Source organism: Silene latifolia, chromosome 11, assembly GCF_048544455.1.
Source record: "Silene latifolia isolate original U9 population chromosome 11, ASM4854445v1, whole genome shotgun sequence".
Taxonomy (NCBI): Eukaryota; Viridiplantae; Streptophyta; class Magnoliopsida; order Caryophyllales; family Caryophyllaceae; genus Silene; species Silene latifolia.
The window spans coordinates 34,242,043-34,264,089 of record NC_133536.1 but is presented as its reverse complement, the minus strand read 5'-3'; the positions used below and the strand labels follow the sequence as shown (position 1 = coordinate 34,264,089).

Genomic DNA, 22,047 nt, shown 5'->3' with positions numbered 1-22,047 from the left:
GGAATTTGGTGTTCTCATTGTAATAGTTGGAATAAGGGGTACCACTCTTGTATGCTTGGAAAGCATTCACTTGTTCATTTGTTCCCCTACATTCACTTTGGTCGTGTCCCAAAGTTCCACAATTCTCACATATCCCACTTGGGATTGATGAAGATGCCGTCATGGCATTAACATGATGCTTTGGTGATTTTGAGGCTTCTTCAAGTCTAGCCATAGCCTTTTCAAACTTCAAATTGATGGTATCAATGTGAGCACTAAGTTGAGCACCCAATTGAGTAATGGAGTCCACTTCATGCTTTCCTCCCCTAGTAGCCTTGCGAGGTCTACTATATTGTGAGTTATGGACCGCTATTTCCTCAATTTTGTTCCAAGTATGATTGTCATCAACTTCGGTGAACATTCCATTTGATCCCATGTTTAGAATGTTCCTTGAATCTTCATAAAGACCGTTCCAAAATTGTTGTACCAAGAACCACTCGCTAAGTCCATGGTGAGGACATGAGCGACAAATTCCTTTGAATCGCTCCCAAGCTTCATACAAAGATTCTTCATCCCTTTTCTTAAAACCTGTAATTTGAGCTCTTAGCATGTTAGTCTTTTCTGGTGGATAAAACCTTTTATAGAAAGCTAGAGCCAACTTCTTCCAAGAATCAATTCCGAGATTAGCTTTATCAAGGCCTTTCAACCATTGTTTCGCGGTGCCAATTAAAGAAAAAGGAAATAAGACCCATCGAATTTTGTCTTGAGTTACACCGGTTTGAGAAATCGCATCACAATAGTCACAAAACGTTTCCATATGAGAGTGAGGGTCTTCACTAGGCATCCCCCCAAATTGGCTTCTTTCGACTAATTGAATAAATGCGGATTTGGCAATAAAATTTCCGGTTAGATGTTGTGGTGTGGGAGTACCATTGGGTAGGTTCTCCTCGGTGGGTACGGAATGTGAGTAAAACTTAGGCATTGTGGGTTGATTTTGTGTTGGATTTTGTGTTGGGTGATGCGGTCGTTTCTACACCAAAAATAAAATACCTAGATTACTGCTAACAGAAGTCAGCGGTAAGTAGGGTCGATCTCCACAGGGAGGCGGTGTACTATCTATTTGTCTATTTATCTGTCTAATGTCACTAATGGGGTTGAATTGATTCAGCTAAACTAGAAACTAAGGCAAGGGAAAAGAATTAGCAGTAAGAGAAAAAAGTATGCTAAGAGTCGGTCCACCGTGGCAGCTATCAGATCTATTATATCAGGAATATTAAGGCGATTAGACTATTGATAAGAAGAGCTATGGTCGTCACCTTTCGGTCCTTAAACCGCCCTAGAGTGTAAACAGCTTAACTTTCGCCCTCACTGCAATACCCTATTGTAATTAAGCAAGCCTTCCCTTCCAATCTTTCGATCTAGGTCGGGGTTAACTAGAATTATTGGTCTCATGCATGCATACATTCGACTGGATAACAATTAAATTGCCTAATACAATTCCTATCGCCGAGCTAATCTATTTAATACAGTTAAAGCATCGCTACCACGGCTTCCCTAATCCTAACATACTAGGGGGAATTAGCTACTCATAAAATAAACAAGAACAATAAATAAAGGAGGAGGGGGAATAATAAACATTAAATAAAAAGAGAGAAAAGAGGGAAGAAATTACTAATATAAATGATCCGGAAATGAAAGAACAAAAAGCAACAGGGAAAGTGACAGGGGAAAGTAACGTATGTTGATCCCCCGGATTATTGCATGATTACAAATGACATCCCTAACTCCTATTTATAAGAAATTAGGAGTAAAGGTTAAACCTAATGACGAAATTAAACCTAAAAAGCCCAGCCCGTCAGCATAGCCACTCGATCGACCACTTAAATCACTCGATCGAGCAAACTCAGCCAGAAAACAGCTCGATCGACCATGTATAGTGCTCGATCGACTGATTACACATAAGGGACTGGTCGATCGACTAAGGAAACTGTTCGATCGAGTAAAGGCATATAAGGAACTGGTCGATCGACTTAGAATAGAGCTCGATCGACTGATTATTGACTCCTAAACCACTCGATCGACTAGAAAAGCACTCGATCGAGTGGATCTTGACATCAGCAGCTTGTAATTCTCGTTAGTTTGCCTTGACTTGTCCCTTTAGCTCCCAAAACACCTTCACGCATCCCAAGACAGCTATAATTCCGCTCCAAATCATCTCTTCCTCCAAATGCATGCAAAAATGGACGGTAAATAGCTTGATTTCACTCCTTTCGGGTCCATACCTGCAAATAAGACATAATAACCCAAAGTAGCATATTCGGGGCATTTCGTAGCATAAAACCACGATAAAAGCATAGAAATACGTGCATAAAATAGGCTAAAAAGACTATATAAAATGCACGTATCAAATCTCCCCAAACCAAACCTTTACTCGTCCTCGAGTAAACTCAAAACTATACGCTAAAGGAACGGAAAAATAACTCAGAGCTAGCTACAAATGCCCACTTAAGCCAATTTAATGCAAGAAAACTAACACCTATAGCTAAACAGTCAAATGCAAACGAGTTATAAGATGTTTATAATAAAGCTGAACCGTCGACCTTGCAAGACCTTTAATAGTGGACTCTCACGGGTCACTCTTCTCTCATGAAGCAAAGGGTAAGCATATAAATGTAAGAGAGAAAGAAAAATAGTTGCTCACCTAAACTACGACCCACATAAACATGCATGCAACTAATATGATAGACAATTCAACTACCGAACATACATTCCAACAAACAAGGTCCTGCCACAGCCGAGGGCTTACAAAAATATGGTAAAGTGAGGCAATGGGTAAGAAATGGCAAAACATTTATGGGAGTGTGGAGGTATAGGTGATCAAGCTAGTACCTAAACAAAACCATATGAAAACATCCGATTCCAACTCAATTATGAATTAAGCACATGCCCTTCATTTGGCATAAAATCTCACCAAACCAAACCAAACATACTCCTCATATGAAATAAGATAGAACATAGGAGCAGAAACCGTCTCATAATCAAAAATCTTTTTTTTTTCGGTTTCTCTTTCTTCTTCTCGTTTCAATTCTTTCGGTTTCTTCTTTTCTGATTTTTCTTTTTTTTCATTTTCCAATTCTTTTTTTTCTTCTTTTTCACGTCATTTTTTTTTTTTTTTTTTCATCCTCCTCCTTTTCTTCATAAATTACAAGCTCCAATTTAATAGAATATGCGCCAATATTTGATACAATAGACAATATACCGCAAAACAATCTAAACTAGCTTGACAAGGCAGGCTAAATTTGGAATGTAGCTAAGGGTCAACTGGCAAATTTGGCTAATGTGGAGTTTATGGGTAAAATGAAAGAAAGGGGAAAATGTAAGCACCTCCCTGCATGTGACACCAACCACTAACCCGAATGTATGACGACAAAAAGCAATTGAATTTCATATACGTGCAAATTGATGAACATGTTATGCAAGGAGTAACTACTCACAATCCTACATGGCGGTCACAAATGACACAGTTTATAAGGCTCTAATTCCTTAGAAATTATAAGTAGGTTGCCAAAATTTCAGGTCAAGTCTATTCGTTCAGCTAAATTAAACATAAACTCGTAGATTATGCAACAGACAAAGCTAAAAGATAACAGTTTAATGCAAGGCTTAAGCAAAAAGACAGATATAGAGCAATTTCATCATTGAAATCTACCGTTCCTACTCAACCTATATGCTAAAATAAACGTGAAATTTTTTTGAATTTTAACAATTTTTCAATTTTTATGAGAATTTTATGCATTTAAACAAAAATAAACAACAATGCAAACATAAATAAAACGTGATAACATAAATGCATTAAAAACAATATGCAGACACAGATATGGATGCATAACCTCCCCAAACTAAACCGTACAATGCCCCCATTGTACCAAAACATGGAAAGGAAATGCAAACTAAAGGGGGGAAAGAGTAAAAAGCGGAAAACTCACCAAATGCGCGAATAAGGGGACCTCCCCAAACCGACCATGAAATGGGAGGTTGCTAAGGGCCCGGAAAACCGTCTCAGGAAGCTAATCCAAGTCAAATATACTCGATGTCCGTCCAACAGTGGTCGATCGAGTGAGTGGGCGCTCAAAAACTGCTCGATCGAATGGTGATGTGGTCGATCGAGTGGTTTTGTTTTGCAGTGGTCGATCGAGAGGATGGTCCGCTCGATCGAGAAGATCTCTCGCTAAAGTGCTCGATCGAGTACAACAAGTACTCGATCGAGTGATCCTCGCCGTATTCTGCAAAATGCAATGAAAAACAGCCCGCAAACTAACAAAAACAAGCTTACTGAGATAGTCTATGGTATAAAACCATTTATTACAACTGAAATTGAATAAAAAAAACAAAATAAAATCTCCGGGTTGCCTCCCGGGTAGCGCTAGCTTCAGTCAGGTGCCAGCTCGACCTTCTTTTTTTTCTTCGAGCCTTTATAATTAGTTACAATCAAAACAGCTCAAAGCGCGCAGCAACCTGTCAAATAGCTGCGCATGTGCTACACAACAGCATAAGTAGCACCATAGTGGAATAGCAAAGTAGGAAATAAAGATATGTAAACATTTAAGTCTAACAAATTTCCTATGGGCGCTCCTAAATTTATCCACAAAATATAGGAGCGAGGGAGCAATTGTCAAATAAGTGGGGCTCCATTTCAGATTAACGAATTTACAATGATAAGGACGGTGAAAAATCGTTAAATTGCACGACCTACTGGGAAGGGGTAAAGCATTGGGATGCGCAGCAAAAGTCAACTGAGGCAATTTACTATTAAAACAAACAATAAATAAATTATCGTTCAATACCTCAAGTTGATCACTCTCAACGACGGAATCATAGATAAAAGAATTCATTACCTCTTCCGTGCTAGGAGTGACTACCGATTCAGCTACCTCCTTGTCATCCTCAGTGGAATTCGTCCCGTAAATCTCAGCCTCAAGTGCATCTAACTCGGCTTTGAATAAGGGGGATTCACCATAACCGTTATCATCGTCAAAGTCGTCATCTAAATCAAGCCCAAATGACGAATTACAGCTCCCAATGGCCAAATCAGTCGATCGATCAGAATTATTACTCGATCGACCAATTTCTTCCCGCATTTCACTCGATCGAGAACTATCCTCCTGCATGTCACTCGATCGAGAAGGGATATTACTCGATCGAGGATCGTGTTTACGGAAAATCACTCGATCGACCAATAATTGTCACTCGATCGAGTGATTCCTCCTGTACAGCGCTGAAATCTTCGCGTGGGGTAGTGAAATATGATAGGAACTCGTCGTCCGAGTCATAGAAGTCATCCTCATCATTGGGCAACACGGTTTCCTTAGGAGAAAAACCGCTCTCAGCAAGATAAACCTCTTCTTCTTGCATCTCAGCTGTTAACTGAGCTATTTGTGACTTCAGCGCAAGGATTCGAGTATCCATATCCCTATCACTCTCTTGCATTTGTGACACAAGCATTCTCATTAAATATGTTAGCTCCGCGATCTCTTCTCTCTCCATCTCAGCTGCTAATTGAGCAACTGCAGACTCGAGCTCATCATATCGCGAGACATATTCTTGCACTTGGAATGCAAGTGCCTCCATCAAGGATTTCAGCTCCGCAATGTCTTCTTCTTGTATATCAGGGGAATCTTGTTGCGGTGGCCATTGATAGGGCGGATGTGGCGGCACAACTACAGCTACATTGTGCTCAGCAGAACCACATCTCCGTAGCGGATCACCATTGTTCCATATAATGGGACATCGGTGATGGGTCAAAGGTACTCAAGTCTTCCCTTTGACTGTCTTTCACCTAGAACTGTCTAGGTAGTACCTGTAAGGCCTATCAAAACAAAGACTAAACAAAAGATTAAAAACGGCCTCAAGGGAAAAATCCCCGAGGCTAAAAACAGATAAAATTTAAACAAATAAATAACTAGATTGCCTCCCCGACAACGGCGCCAAAATTTGATGCGGTCGTTTCTACACCAAAAATAAAATACCTAGATTATCGCTACTGTAAGTCAGCGGTAAGTAGGGTCGATCTCCACAGGGAGGCGGTGTACTATCTATTTGTCTATTTATCTGTCTAATGTCACTAATGGGGTTGAATTGATTCAGCTAAACTAGAAACTAAGGCAAGGGAAAAGAATTAGCAGTAAGAGAAAGAAGTATGCTAAGAGTCGGTCCACCGTGGGCTATCGATCTATTATATCGGGAATATTAAGGCGATTAGACTATTGATAAGAAGAGCTATGGTCGTCACCTTTCGGTCCTTAAACTGCCCTAGAGTGTAAACAGCTTAACTTTCGCCCTCACTGCAATACCCTATTGTAATTAAGCAAGCCTTCCCTTCCAATCTTTCGATCTAGGTCGGGGTTAACTAGAATTATTGGTCTCCTGCATGCATACATTCGACTGGATAACAATTAAATTGCCTAATACAATTCCTATCGCCGAGCTAATCTATTTAATACAGTTAAAGCATCGCTACCACGGCTTCCCTAATCCTAACATACTAGGGGGAATTAGCTACTCATAAAATAAACAAGAACAATAAATAAAGGAGGAGGGGGAATAATAAACATTAAATAAAAAGAGAGAAAAGAGGGAAGAAATTACTAATATAAATGATCCAGAAATGAAAGAACAAAAAGCAACAGGGAAAGTGACAGGGGAAAGTAACGTATGTTGATCCCCCGGATTATTGCATGATTACAAATGACATCCCTAACTCCTATTTATAAGAAATTAGGAGTAAAGGTTAAACCTAATGACGGAATTAAACCTAAAAAGCCCAGCCCGTCAGCATAGCCACTCGATCGACCACTTAAATCACTCGATCGAGCAAACTCAGCCAGAAAACAGCTCGATCGACCATGTATAGTGCTCGATCGACTGATTACACATAAGGGACTGGTCGATCGACTAAGGAAACTGTTCGATCGAGTAAAGGCATATAAGGAACTGGTCGATCGACTTAGAATAGAGCTCGATCGACTGATTATTGACTCCTAAACCACTCGATCGACTAGAAAAGCACTCGATCGAGTGGATCTTGACATCAGCAGCTTGTAATTCTCGTTAGTTTGCCTTGACTTGTCCCTTTAGCTCCCAAAACACCTTCACGCATCCCAAGACAGCTATAATTCCGCTCCAAATCATCTCTTCCTCCAAATGCATGCAAAAATGGACGGTAAATAGCTTGATTTCACTCCTTTCGGGTCCATACCTGCAAATAAGACATAATAACCCAAAGTAGCATATTCGGGGCATTTCGTAGCATAAAACCACGATAAAAGCATAGAAATACGTGCATAAAATAGGCTAAAAAGACTATATAAAATGCACGTATCATTGGGTTCTCCTCACCTTCTCTTGCAAAAGGGTTGATGAACTCAATAGTATTTGGTTGAATATCTACAACCTCACCAATACCTCTCAAAGTTCTCCTAGCAAGTCTTCTATTGGTTGTCAAAGTTCTTTCAATTTCGTGATCAAAAGGTAACAACTCACTTTGTGACCTTCTAGACATGCAAAATATCAAACAACTCGAAAATAATTAGAACAAACCTTGAGGAGTTTTACTTCCCCAAGGCAAAAAAAGACACAACTAATAAAAATGTAAGAAAATCTAAATCAAGTTAACACCGTCCCCGGCAACGGCGCCATTTTTGGTCGGACTAAATTTTTCGGTTACTTGTCGTTAAGAGCACCTAGACCAAAACACAATTTATAACTTCACAAACTACTCTACAATTAGTAAAGAGGAAAGTAAAGGTCGGATCCCAAGGGACGGGAATTGATATGAGATTTCTATTGTAACTAGTGGTGTCTTAAGGGTGTCACAATTGGGGTTTGAAGTAGAAGGTCACTAAACTAAATAGCAATGATAGTAAACAAGCAAGATGAATTGAAAAGGATGTAAAAAATTGATAAAAAGCACTAGGGTGTCATGGGGTCATAGGGGATTCATGGGAATTGATCATACAAACATATTCTCAAGTTATAAGCAAGCAATTATTGTTGTGATGGATTGAGTTGGTTTATATCTTACAACCCTAGGAAAGTTTGGGTCCCGGAGCCGAATCGATTAGATTGTACAACACCTACAAGTCGACTTAATCTTCCATACTCAACAATATGCATGGTCTAATGAGACTCGAGTTGGTTTATGTCTTACAAGTCTCATTGAAAAGATAGGTGATGGGTAAAAAATGCAAGGATTCATAGGCTCACATTTCATCAAACATATATGTGCATAAGTTGAGATCACAACAAGCAAGCAAATAAACTATGAAAGCATATTAATTTAAGCATGAATCATTCCCCATGTTGGTTTCCCCTAGTTACCCACTAACCCTAGCTAAGGAAACTACTCACTCATTATCATGTTGAACATGCTAGCAAGGTTGTCAATCATACCAACAAAGTAAAACATGGTGAATAAATGAAAGTAATTAACAATAATTAAAAAGGGATTAAGAGAATTATACCTACTAATGATTCCAATAATAAAGCAAAGAATAAAAGAAGTACTTGATGCTTGATTGGAAGGTTGTCAATCTCCCAATAATAACCCAAATAATCTTCAATTACCCAAAATAAAGGATGAACAAGAGAGAGATTAAGGAAATAAAACTTGTATTAAAACTTGATTAAATGTTGATTACAAGGTTAACGAGAGATTTGATTGATATTAACTACACTAAAGATTGCTAAGAAGAATATGCTCTTCTAATTAGACTAATGGGGTATTTATAGTGGGGATTCGGTGCATGAATTAGGGTTAACTAAGGGCTTAAATGACGATTAAGTCCCTTGTTGAGGAAACGCCGGTCTTTTTGGGAAGACTCCGGTCTCTAGAAAAAGATGTGCATCCTTCCTTGAAGCTTGAAGAAGACGAAATGGGTCTGCCTGAGAATCCGGGCGTCTTTAGCACGGGACGGACGGATTTGGTGGTCTCTGCCCGGGCGTCTTGTGGAGGAAGACAGGCGTCTTTGGGAGCTTTTGCCCGGGCGTCCAGAGAGTGAAGACGCACGGGTTGTGGGTGGTGGACGGGCGTCTTCAGGGGAAGACGCACGGAGTGCTGGGCAGTCTCGTTCCTTCTTTTTTTCTTCCTTTTTCTTCATAAGATCCTTAGGGATTTCCTCGGGGATGCAAGGATCTTTTCTCATCATTGCCCATCTACTATTGTATGTACAAAGGCCTTCTAATCTTGTCTCTCCTTGATGCTTGGTCATTGAATTCAATCAATTTAGTCTCATTTTGCCATGAAAATGCAAGGTTTGCACTCCTTTCCTACCAAGGTGACACGTCTGTCGCGTACCTGTCAAAAATAAAACCTAACGGTCTTAACTAAAATGTAGTAGAGGCAGTCGAGTATCGAATCCTCAGGGAGGTAATGCAACTATAGCTATCTATTTCTAATCCTATGGTAACAATTGGTGTTGATTGAATTTTTGGTTTCTAAACTACGGAGTTGAAGGGAAAGAGAAATAAAGCAGAAGGCAGTAAAGCAGGAAAGTGAATTAAAACTATCAATAAGAGGGGGACATGTCGGGAATTCGGTTCACTACGGTAGTTCAACAACTTAGCAGTAAATGACTCAGACGAACTAATGCGAGACGGATATTAGAAGGTCCTTTCGATCCACTTCCCACCCTAAAATACCACTAACTTAACTTTTGTCCTCATTAGGGTAGTCTAATGTTTATAGCAGGCCTATTTAGTCCAATCTTTCGATCCAGGATTAATTGTAGCCAGATTAATGGATGACATAGAAGCGTGCACTCAACTAGGTCGGGAATTACAGTTAAATTGCTATAGTGACAGGGTCTCTTAATCAATTCGTCCAGGTCATTCGCTACGTCGTCATTTTCCTACCGCAGATCCCCTAATCCCAACATGAAGGGTTTAGCTACTCATGTTCTTAATAAAACTAACAGCAAACAATTTCCCAGCAGATGACATAATGAAATAATAATAGAATTCAATAACGGAAATTAGGGCAAGAAAGAACGATAACATAAACAGGAATTAAAAGCAACAAGAAGGTTAATTATTATTAAGAGAAGAGAGGAGATTACAATCTAAGCGATTCCGGCGTAAAGAACAACCGAGTCCGATTGAAAATAATCCAAAATAAAAGTAACAGTCGAAGGAGCAAGAGTAACGTAGCAAAGTAACAGTAGTTTTCTAATGTAAAAACTTAGATGGAAAAAGAGATAGTAAAAAGGAATGTCTCATAACCTAGTAAAACATAGGTTATATAGCCAAACCACAAAGTGTTTATGCGGAAACAAATGAAACACGGCTGATTAAAGCCCATAATGTCGAAAAACCTCTCGATCGAGTGGGTTAAACCACTCGATCGACCATCATCTCAGCAGAAGTCCCTCGATCGACCAAATGGGTATTCGATCGAGGACTTGGTCATGTTCAACTACTCGATCGACCCAAGGATACTTCGATCGAGCATCAGAGAGCTTAGAAACCACTCGATCGACAAGCAAACAACTCGATCGAGCACTTGTACCTTCAATTCAGCTCAAGTCTTCACCCAAGTGCCTCGTAATGCGTGCAACGACACTTCCAAGTGCAATATCTTACTCTGGGACAATCCCGTCTCCTCTAAATGCATGCAAAAAGGACGAAAAGGAGTATGGTTCCGCTACTTCCGCGATCATTCCTACAAAAAGGACAAAATACACCAAAGTAGCCAATTCGGGGCAAAATACTATAAAAACAAAGATAGAAATGCATAGAAATACGTCTTTGAAATAGGCCAAAAAGACTATACATTAGGCACGTATCAAATCTCCCCAAACCAAACCTTTACTCGCCCTCGAGTAAACTCAAAACTAAACTAATGGAACGGAAATGATAACTCGTAGCTAGCTTAACTTGTCTACTTGAACCGATTTAATGCAAAGAAATCAACAGATTAAAGCTAAGTAGTCAATACGCAAACGAACTATAAGTCATTCGAGAAATAAAGCGACCTATCGACCTTGCAAGACCAACAAAACTGGACTCTCACGTGGTCACTCTTCTCTCATGAAGCAAAGGGCAAATGTTATATGTAAAAGAGAGAAGAAAAGACAGTCACTCACCTAACTGCGACCTACATAGCATGCATGCAACAAAAATGAAAGACAATTCAAGTACTAATGCACACACTCCAACCAATAATGTCCGTCACAGCCGAGGATTTGCAAATAATATGGGAATAGTGAGGTTTAGGTGAGGAAAGGCAAAACAAGTTATGGAAATGTGGAGGTAAAAGCGTCAAGCTAGTTCCTAACAGGACCATAATAAACCATCCGGATCTCAACTGACTGAAAGACTAAACACAGGTGCCCTTCACTTGGCACAAAACTCACTAGACTCAAAGCACAATCTCCTCAAAAATATAGAATAAGAGTGGAGGAGTCAGACGGTCACAAAGTTCCCTTTTTTAACTCCGTCTGAAAATACTAACTGGAACAAACAACCTTTTTCAATTGTACATCTTCAAACATCTTCTCAACTCTGGCAAGAGGGTACAACTGTTTTCTCAATTTCTCTTTCTTTCCTTTTCATATCAGCTCTCTTTTTTTTTTCTGTTTTTCATCATTTTTTTTTTCTTCTTTTTTTTTCTTACACGTTTCCTTCTTTTTTCCTTTTTCAATACTTTTTTTTTTTTCTTCCTCCTTCCTTAATACAGACACCAACTCCAACAAGAGTGACAGACCAAACTGCAATGGAAAACATACCACAAGAGGACAAACTAACTAGCTTGACTAGGCAGGCTTAGTTTGGAATGTAGCTAATGGGTCAAAAAGGCAAGTTTTGGCTAAAGTGGAGCTAAATGGGTGAAAGATGTAAAGAAAGGGGAATTTGCAAGACCCTCCCTGCATATGACACCAACCACAAAACCGAATATGTGCATTTGACGAGAAATTGAATGTCATAAATGTGCAAATGAGATGAACATGCTATGCAAGGAGTACTACTCTCAAAATTCCTAATGAACTGGTCATGAATGGCACCAGTTATGGCTCTAAAAACTCAGAATTTTTAAGTAGTTTGCCAGTTTATAGGTCAAGTCTAAACAGTCAGCTATTATTTGAACAGAAATTCGTAGATTATGCGTATGACAAAGCTAAAAAACCATCAATAAAGTGCAAGGCTCAAGTAATTTGACAAGTTATAGTGCGTTTTCATCACGGGAATCTACCGTTCCGACTGAACCTAAATGCAAAAATAAACGTGAAAAAGTTTTTTTTTTTTGAATTTTGACATTTTCTAATGTTTTTGGATTTTTGATTTTTTGAAAATAAACAACGATGCAAACTGAAAAATTAAACGTGAATGCAAAACAAATGCAGATGCAGACTCAAAAGGATGCAATACCCTCCCCAAACCAAAACGGACAACGCCCTCGTTGTCCTCCAGCATACACCAGCAGAAAAATGGGGGATGGGAGTATACAACCAATAAAAGAAAAATAAAGGAGACGAAATAGAAAGAGTAAGAAAACATACAAAACACGAACTTCCCCAAACCATTTAAAAGCGGGGAAGTGAGTAGACCAAGAGCTACTCGTCGTCGGCAAGACCGATGTCTCTCTCGGCACTCCGACTCAACAAAACGGTCTCCCAAAACCAAAGCAACAAACAAGGGGGACCTCTAGTCATCCCTCTCCGGCCGCGTCCTCCCGGTCGGTGTAAACGGGGATCCTCTCCTCCTCTCTCGGCGGCTCATTGTGTTGCTGCTCACCCGCAACCGCACCTCTCGTGCTACCGATGTCTCCTCCACCGACTCCTCTGAGTCAGAAGGAAGTGGAGGGTACCCGTCCGCTGGGTATCGGTAGAAGGAGGGATGCGGCCACCCCTCTGGAATCGGTCGGTCGGCTCGGATATGGTACTCGTAGATCGGGAATACAGCCAAAGCCATATCCCGTCGCATCTCAGTAATGTACCTGCACATATCTAAAAGAAGGGGATCACGACGCCCTTCGTCCATGACCTCGGGCACCCCTAAAGCAGGAGGGCAAACAAAATTGGCCGGGAAAACCGAACCAGAAGGAGGGTCAAGTGGAGGTGCAGGCATAGGAGTCTGTGTGGGTGTAGGGTGAGGCGTGGGGGTCGGTCCAGCCTGGGCCTGAGTCTGAGCCTGAGAGCTAGAAGATGCTCCGGCCTCCCGCTTCCTCTTCCTAGAAGAAGAAGGAGGGGTGAAGGTAAGGTGGTAGGTAGGTGGAGGTGGCCTCGCTCCCTCAGCAGCAGACGGGAGCGGTAAGAGTGGAGGCAAGGTAGAGCACGGCAAGGTAACAGACGTGGAGCGTCAAATCTTCCACGTCCTCGCGCTCCCCTTCGCCTTTGGGAACCAGGCGAAGTCAGCCATGGCACCCAAGTCAAGGTGAGCCATCTCATCTGGTGCAGTGAATCCAGGCTTAGTGGGGTAAAGATGGCGGGCAATCCTAGTAACTAGCCCGCCGCAGACAACAGCGGTCTTGACTCGAGTCCCAATTCCGTTCCAATGCTGAGCTACTAGATAGGCAATGTTTAGAACAAACGGGGTACCGTAGTCAATGTTGAGGTACCCCGCGAGAATCGCTAGCTCAGTGTTGGTCACGTTATTGGGCTCAGGGTGCCCAAAAATGGTCTCTCCTAACAGACGCAAGTAGTAACGGGGCGCAGGTAAGTGAACATGAGCTCCCTTCCGTGCCTGGAAGGGGGTGTGAGTAAGTGCAGCCCAAAGTGGCTGAAGGAGGTCTCGAGGTGGGTCGGTGGGACCGTCACTAACTAGGCCTAAAACCTGCCCAAACCGGGCCAGAGTCCAGTGGTGCGACTCATTGCGGAGTCGAAAGTGAATGCAAGGGCTAGATGGGCTGGCAGAGTAAGAGTCGGTGTCAAAGGAGTAGAAGCTGAAAAACTCGTATGTAGGGATACGAATGGTAGCCTCCTGCATGGTAATCAGACCCGACATACCCGTCCCGTTCAACAAACTACAGACCTCCTCATAAATGCCTAAGGTCTCTAGGTCGGTCCGTGCAAGGAAACGGGTGGAGGAGAGAGGGCAACGAAGTAAAGCGGCTAACCGAGTCCGGTGAGCCTCTGAAATGAAACGTACCGTGGGCATCTTTGATAACGGTGTGAGAGTGCCCTCTCCCGCGACAACAGCCTCAGAAGGGCTGGAAGTGATGGGTAACTGGCTAGCCTGCTGATGTGGCCTCGGTGGCAGCATACCAGGCTGCGGGAAGCGGGGGGTGAATCCGCAATCCAGCAGAGAGAAGGGCCTGGTAGGGGTAACGGCTGGTGTAGCCTGAACTGAGCTCCCGGCTGAGCTGGCTGCGGTGTAAACTGTCCCTGCAGCTGGAACAAGGAGAACTGGTGCTGCAGTAGTGACCAAGGCGGAGCTAGTGGCAACAGCAGGGACCACTGACTCGCTCGGAGAAGGGCTGGAGGATGAACTCGCCGAAGGCGAAGAACTAGCATCCATCCTGCAATCAAATAAAGGGCTTAATAAGAAAGAATGGCTGCTAACCGTGGCTAAAATGAAGCGTTAACCAGCATGTGACAGCGAATAATGGCCCTATTAGTCGAAAATATTCGACTACCAGCAAGCAAAACCCAATAATTCCTCAAAAAATTCGAAAAGCAGCATGTGAGTGGTGGTAATATGATAAAATAATGACTGCTAAAGGGACTAACACAGCATGAAGACCACATATGGGAGCGTGTAGGACTACTAACAGTCGAATATTTCTACTCACAATATGAGATTTCCCGGTAATTTACATCAGGTAATGGCGATAGGGGACGGGAAAATGGTTAACAACAGCAGCAAGGAAGCATGGACTGAAGTTAAACACAGCAAGGCAACATAAGACCGTCTGACAGTCGACAAATTTCGACTTACAGAAACCCTAATCGCGGAAATCTCGCGCAAAATTCGAATTAAACATGTAGAAACAGTGAGGAATAGGGATAAGATCATCAACAAGCTAATTAAGGGCATATAAACACAATTAAATCGAAACAAAATCGACTAGACATGGATTTTCGAGCCCTAATTCAAATTCACCTCATGAAATTCGAAATAAATGAAGAGAAATTGCAAAGAGTGTGAAAGAAAACTTACTTGATGATGATTATCCTACAATAAGCAATTAAACTTCAATTAAACAAGCAATGAAGGCGGATTTTGATCGAAAAACCGCAGACCCTAATTTCCTTTAAAAGCAGCGAAAACGAGCACAAAAGGGGGGAAAAATAAGGGGCTATTGAAGATTAATTAGATATGAAGGGATTGTAGGTGACGGATTTGGTAAAATGGGCAAGAAAATTGGGGATTTGGGGAGAAATCAATCGCACATTAAGGGGGGGTTAGACGGAAATTAGAAGTGAAATGAAATAGAATTAGGAAAATAAGAGTTTTAAGAAAGAAAACTCCCGTCCACTGTTCATTTCACTCGATCGAGTGGTTTTAATCACTCGATCGAGGACTTTTGTTGTCCCCTTTGCTCGATCGAGTAGGAACCCTCTCGATCGATATGTTCTCCTTGGCTTTTCTCGATCGAGTAACTAGTCGGCTCGACCGACCCATTTTCCACTCGATCGAGTACAAAAATTACTCGATCGAGGACTTCCGCGTGTAGACTCTTTGAATTTCGTCCCTTCTTCCTCGAATTGCGTGAATCTTCCCCAAACCTGCGTAAAACATATCCAAACACATCCCAAAAAACCAGATACGCAGAAAACACAGTCTATAGTCTCAGTCTAAGCTAAGGGATTGTCTAAACTAATTGTCCTAATTAAAAACGTAATAAAGAAATTCAAAAGAGATTCAAACAAATATCTATTACAATTTGTTACACGGGGCATTTTCCCGTTTAATTCCCATCAGCTTTCAGTAGCCCCTTCGTGGGCTTCTGACTGGAGGACGTTACTTCAGCGATACTGACCGTCCTCTTTGATTTCCATGAGCTTGAATTACTGTTTGCAAGGGGAGGAGGAACATAGTTCCAATCTATGTAGGTTCGAACTGTCTTCGTTCTCGCCCCTCTGTCATCTTCCTTGGCATCCTTGGCTCCAGTTTGATTGATAGTGGTTGCACCATGTCCCTTGACAGCTCCCTTCTCGCCTTCATCTGTACCTGCAGTAAGGAAAACAGACGAATTTTCCTCCTTTTTGCTCTCAGTATGAGGCGGAGGGTTAGCAATAACAGCAATATTCCCCAAATTTTCATCTGGGGTGTCAATAATAGGGTCAACAGAAGAGAGGGCATTGCAAGGCTGAGCTTGCATGGGAGCCCTCCGGAACTTGGACTGATGAAAAGTCAGCTCCTCGTCCCCTACCTAAAAGGTCAAAGTCTTCCCCCCGACGTCTATTCGCACGGGCGGTGGACAAAAATGGTCTCCCTAAAATGATAGGGGTGTGCACATCTTCGGGGATATCTAAGACGACAAAATCAACGGGAATAAAGAACTTCCCGATCTGAACAGGTACGTCTTCTGCTACACCTAGTGGCCGTGATAAACTACGGTCGGCCATCTGGACAGTCATGTTGGTGCAACTCAGCTTTGTCACACCAAGTCTCTTAGCTAGAGACAAAGGTAAAACACTTACGCTAGCGCCTAAATCGCATAGCGCATTATCAATCAATTGCATACCGATGTGACAAGGGATCGAAAAACTACCCGGGTCTGATTGCTTAGGAGGTAGCTTATTTTGAAATAGGGTTGACCCCACCTCAGTCAAAGCTACGGTCTCATTATCATTTATAGTCCTCTTACGTGCTAAAATCTCTTTCATAAATCGTAAATAAGAGGGTACCTTAGTCAGCAATTCAGTGAACGGCACGGAAACTTCCAAGCTTTTCAAGAGTTCAACAAATTTGCCAAACTGTTGATTAACTTTGGTATTCTGCAGCCGTCTCGGGAAGGGAACCGTAATTGGTATCTCGAGCCCCTTGTTTCTCGCTTCCAAAGTGTCTTCCGGAGCAAGTTCGGTATCTTTTGGACGCTTCTTACCTCTCGAACGAGGCCTTTCTGGTAATTCCTCGCTTAAACGAGCACTAGCAGGCTCTCGAATAAGCTTCCAGTCATCAGTATCACTCGATCGAGCAATGTGCTCGCTCGATCGATCAGTTTCTTCATCAGCGTCAGTCGATCGAGCAAACTTACCACTCGATCGACCATCTTCAGCTTCCTGTTCACTCGATCGAGCAGAAAGACTACTCGATCGACCAGATTCTTCACCATTTCCACTCGATCGAGCATCAAACTTCAGTCGATCGAGTAACTCATTTGTCGTGAGTCCTTTCCTCTTAACAGAACACTGTTCATCATCAGCGACAGCTTCCCTCGGGTCTGATTTCTGTACTTTCGGTCCCTCATAAGAAAGACCGCTTCTCAATTCTATCAAATGTACCGTCTCATTTGGGTTCTTGTCATTTTGAGTCGGTAAATGACCGGGCTTCCTTGAAGATTGATTTTCAGCCAGTTGGGCAACTTGAGTCTCAAGTGCCTTGAATGCCGTGTCCTTCTGTTGTAATTGCTTTGCAATGGACTGCATCATGGACTTTAACTCACCTATCTCACTCACCCCACTAGATGACGAAGCACCTTGGTTAGGAGGGTTGAAAGACGGAGGCTTATGATAGCCTTGTTGCTTCTGGTGTGGAGGAATATATGGTTGTTACGGCTGATTTGGAGGGGCGGTGGGATTGAGTACGTTCTGGTTACTCCACCTCACATTGGGGTGGATATTCGGCTCGTAATGAGTGTTGTTTTGCCTGTAATGTTGAAAGGCAGCACATTGCTCATAAGGACTAGGACAATAATCAGAGACATGTCCATCTACCCCACACCTTGTACAGACGAAAGGACCGTCTGTCATAGCATTAACCTGGTACATTCCTCCCTTGAGAGCTCCCCCTAGTTCGTACTTGTCAAACCTCGCGGTAAGGGCTTCTAATGCGGCTACTGAAGAGGATTCAGCGGCTCTCCTTTGGTTTCCTCTTGAATTCCCATATTCAGCCCTATGAGTGGCTAAATCATCTATGATCTTCCATCCTTTGGTTGCTCCCAAGTTGTCAGCAAATCGACCATTGGCTGCAGCATCTAAAATAGCCCTCTGATCATCATATAAACCATTGTAAAAATGGTTGCACAAACTTCATTTTTCGAAACCATGATGCGGTATGGTTCGCACTAGTTTCTTAAATCGAAGCCATGCCTCGTGGAAGTTCTCGTCGGGCCCTTGTTTGAAACTTGTTATCTGAGCTCTGATGGCGATGGTTCTCGAAGCGCAGAAGTACTTTTTATAGAACGCCAATGCTAGCGAATTCTAATCCGATTCGCCGTGAGCGGCTCGGTCCAAATCCCTATACCACTCCCTTGCAGCATCGCGGAGTGAGAAGATGAACATGGTTTCTTTTTATCGATCGGTATTGTCACGCCGGTGGGAGGAGGTATGGAGCAAAGCAATAATCAATGAAGGTCTCCATATCTTTGAGCCGCATCTTGATTGCGGCTCCCGAACTGATTTTTCTCGACCATATTGATGTATGCAGGCTTTGGCTCGAACTTCCTAGCATCTCCTGGTAATTCGAACCCCTTATAGAGATTGTCAGCCGTGGGCTCGGAGTGACTAGCAATGGTTGCTTCCTCAGCCATTTTCGGAAAATCTGGGAAAGTAATAGATTCAACTGATGAATTGGAAACTGGAGAAGACGGTGGATTCTGCTCGAAAAGCTCGTTCTCGTAAAAACTACCACGAGAACTAGGCTCTTCCTCTGCCTGTTGTTCTTGAAATAGTCTCCTTTTTACGTGCAGAGATCTCTCAATCTCGGGATCAAAAGGTAGTAGTGGACCACCTTGCGACCTGCGCATAAGACGAAACTACAGACAAGATATAAGAATAGTCTAAGGAACGATGTTTGATGCGGTCGTTTCTACACCAAAAATAAATACCTAAATATAACTAACAGAAGTCAGCGATAAGTAGGGTCGATCTCCACAGGGAGGCGGTGTACTATCTATTTGTCTATTCTATCCGTCTGATGTCACAAATGTGGGTTGAATTGATTGTGTTGACTAAACTAAAAAGGCTAAAGAAGAGAAATGAATAAGAGAATTAACAGTAAGAGGAAGGAAGTATGCTAGGAGTCGGTCCACCGTGGCAGCTATCAGATCTTATACTATCGGGAATACTAAGGCGATTAGACTATTGATAAGAAGAGCTATGGTCGTCACCTTTCGGTCCTTAAACCACCCTAGAGCGTAAACATGACTTAACTTTCGCCCTCACCGCAATACCCTATTGTAATTAAGCAAGCCTTCCTTCCAATCTTTCGATCTAGGTCGGGGTTAACTAAATTTATGGTCTCCTGCATGCATTCATTCGACCGGATAACAATTAAATTGCCTAATACAATTCCTATCGCAAGACTAATCTATATAAGTCAGTTAAAACATTGCTACCACGGCTTCCCTAATCCTAACATACTATGGGGAATTAGTTACTCATGATAAAATAAACAAGAACAAGAATTAAAAGAGAATTAAACATTAAATTAAGAAAGAAAAGGGAAGAAACGTTACTGAAATAATGATCCGGAATAAAAAGCAAAGTAACAGTGTAAAAGTGACAGAGTATTAAGAGTAAAAGAGGAGAGCCGAAAAAAAGAGCTAATTATGTCGTCCTAACTCCTATTTATAAGAAAATAGGAGTATAATTAAACTTAATGACGGAATTAGAGCAAAAAGCCCAACCCGTCAACAATATCCACTCGATCGAGTAACTAAATCACTCGATCGAGCAAAAGCATAAAAGGAACTGGTCGATCGAAAGGAAAAATAGTCGATCGAGTACTTATTCATCCTAAAACCACTCGATCGAGAAGAAGTGGCTCTCGATCGAGCAAATGTGCTCTCGACTGAATAGAAATAGTTCTCGATCGAGCACTTCTCAGCGCGTAATTCCTGCTTCGCGCACTGAACTTCAAACGGCTCCCATTTCTTCGTTACTTGGGCAAATAGGGCGTGGTTGGTGGCGTTGGAAAGCTAAGAGGATAAGCTTTCACCTCCAACTTGAATCACCTTAATAACTGTTGTAGAACTCGAGATATGGCTCTTACAAGCAGGAACTAGCAAATTGAAGCACTCTCTTGGCTCGCCTAACTTCCTTACTCCAATGCGCATCTCAAAATAGCACTTTCCAAGCTCCGAATTATCTCTTCCTCCAAATGCATGCTAAACGGACGGTAAATAGCTTGATTTCACTACTTTCGGATCCATACCTGCAAATAAGACATAATAACCCAAAGTAGCATATTCGGGGCATTTCGTAGCAATAAACCACGATAAAGGCATAGAAATACGTGCATAAAATAGGCTAAAAAGACTATATAAAATGCACGTATCAAATCTCCCCAAACCAAACCTTTACTCGTCCCCGAGTAAACTAAAATGCAACTAAAGGAACGGAAAAAGATAACTCAGAGCTAGCTACAAATGCCCACTTAAGCCAATTTAATGCAAGCAAACTAACACTTATAGCAGATAGTCAAATGCAAACGAGTTATAAGATGTTTATAATAAAGCTGAACCGTCGACCTTGCAAAACCTTTAATAATGGACTCTCACGGGTCACTCTTTCTCTCATGAAGCAAAGGGCAAGCATATATATGTAAGAGAGGAAGAAAAATAGTCGCTCACCTAGACTACGACCTACATAGCATGCATGCAACTAATATGATAGACAATTCTAGCTACCGTTCACACATTCCAACCAAACAAGGTCCTGTCACAACCGAGGGCTTACAAAAATATGGTAAAGTGAGGCAATGGGTAAGAAAAGGCAGAACATTTATGGGAATGTGGAGGTATAAGTGATCAAGCTAGTACCTAAACAGAACCATATGACAACATTCATTTCAAACTCAATTATTGATTAAGCACAATGCCCTTCATTTGGCACAAAATCTCACCAAACCAAACTGAACATACTCCTCAAATAATGTAAGATAGAACATAGGAGCAGAAACCGTCTCAAATAACATCTATTTTTTTTCTTCTTTTTCGAATTTTCTATTTCTTCACATTTTTCATTTTTTTCCGATTCCTTTTTTCTTCAACTTCTTTTTTTTCATCTCACGTCTTATTTTTCTTTTTCATTTCTTTTTTTCTCATCCTCCTTCTCTTCATAAATTACCAACTCCGAATCAATAGATACAAGCCAAACTTGATACAATAGACAATATACCGCAGAAACAATCTAAACTAGCTTGACAAGGCAGGCTAAATTTGGATGTAGCTAAGGGTCAACTGGCAAATTTGGCTAATGTGGAGTTTATGGGTAAAAATGAAAGAAAGGGAAATGTAAGCACCTCCCTGCATGTGACACCAACCACTAACCCGAATGTATGCAGGCAAAAAGCAATTGAATTTCATATAAGTGCAAATTGATGAACATGTTATGCAAGGAGTAACTACTCACAATCCTACATGAAACTGGTCATAAATGACACCCGTTTATAAGGCTCTAATTCCTTAGAAATTATAAGTAGGTTGCCAAAATTTCAGGTCAAGTCTATTCGTTCAGCTAAATTTTAACATTAACTCGTAGATTATGCAATAAGACAAAGCTAAAAGATAACAGTTCAATGCAAGGCCTAAGCAAAAAGACAAACGCAGTGCAATTTCATCATTGAAATCTACCGTTCCGACTCAACCTATATGCAAAAATAAACGTGAAATTTTTTGAATTTTAACAATTTTTTGAAATTTTTATTGAATTTTTTGAATTTTTATGAAATAAATAACAATGCAAACAGAAGATTAAATGTGATAACTGAAATACAAATAAAAACAATATGCAGACACAGATATGGATGCATAACCTCCCCAAACCAAACCGTACAATGCCCCCATTGTACCAAAACATGGAAAGGAAATGCAAACTGAAAGGAGAAAGAGAGTAAATGCGGAAAAACTCACAAGATTGCGCGAATAAGGGGACCTCCCCAAACCGACCATGAAATGGGAGGTTGCTA

General features: G+C 41.5%; 1 non-coding gene across 1 annotated transcript; it reads left to right on the top strand.

Moving 5' to 3' along the window:
• The first annotated feature begins 482 nt into the window (after positions 1–482).
• On the top strand, positions 483–589 carry LOC141615449 (small nucleolar RNA R71). The gene has a single exon (XR_012529871.1). It is a non-coding gene; the product is annotated as a small nucleolar RNA R71 (small nucleolar RNA).
• The last annotated feature ends 21,458 nt before the right edge of the window (positions 590–22,047 follow it).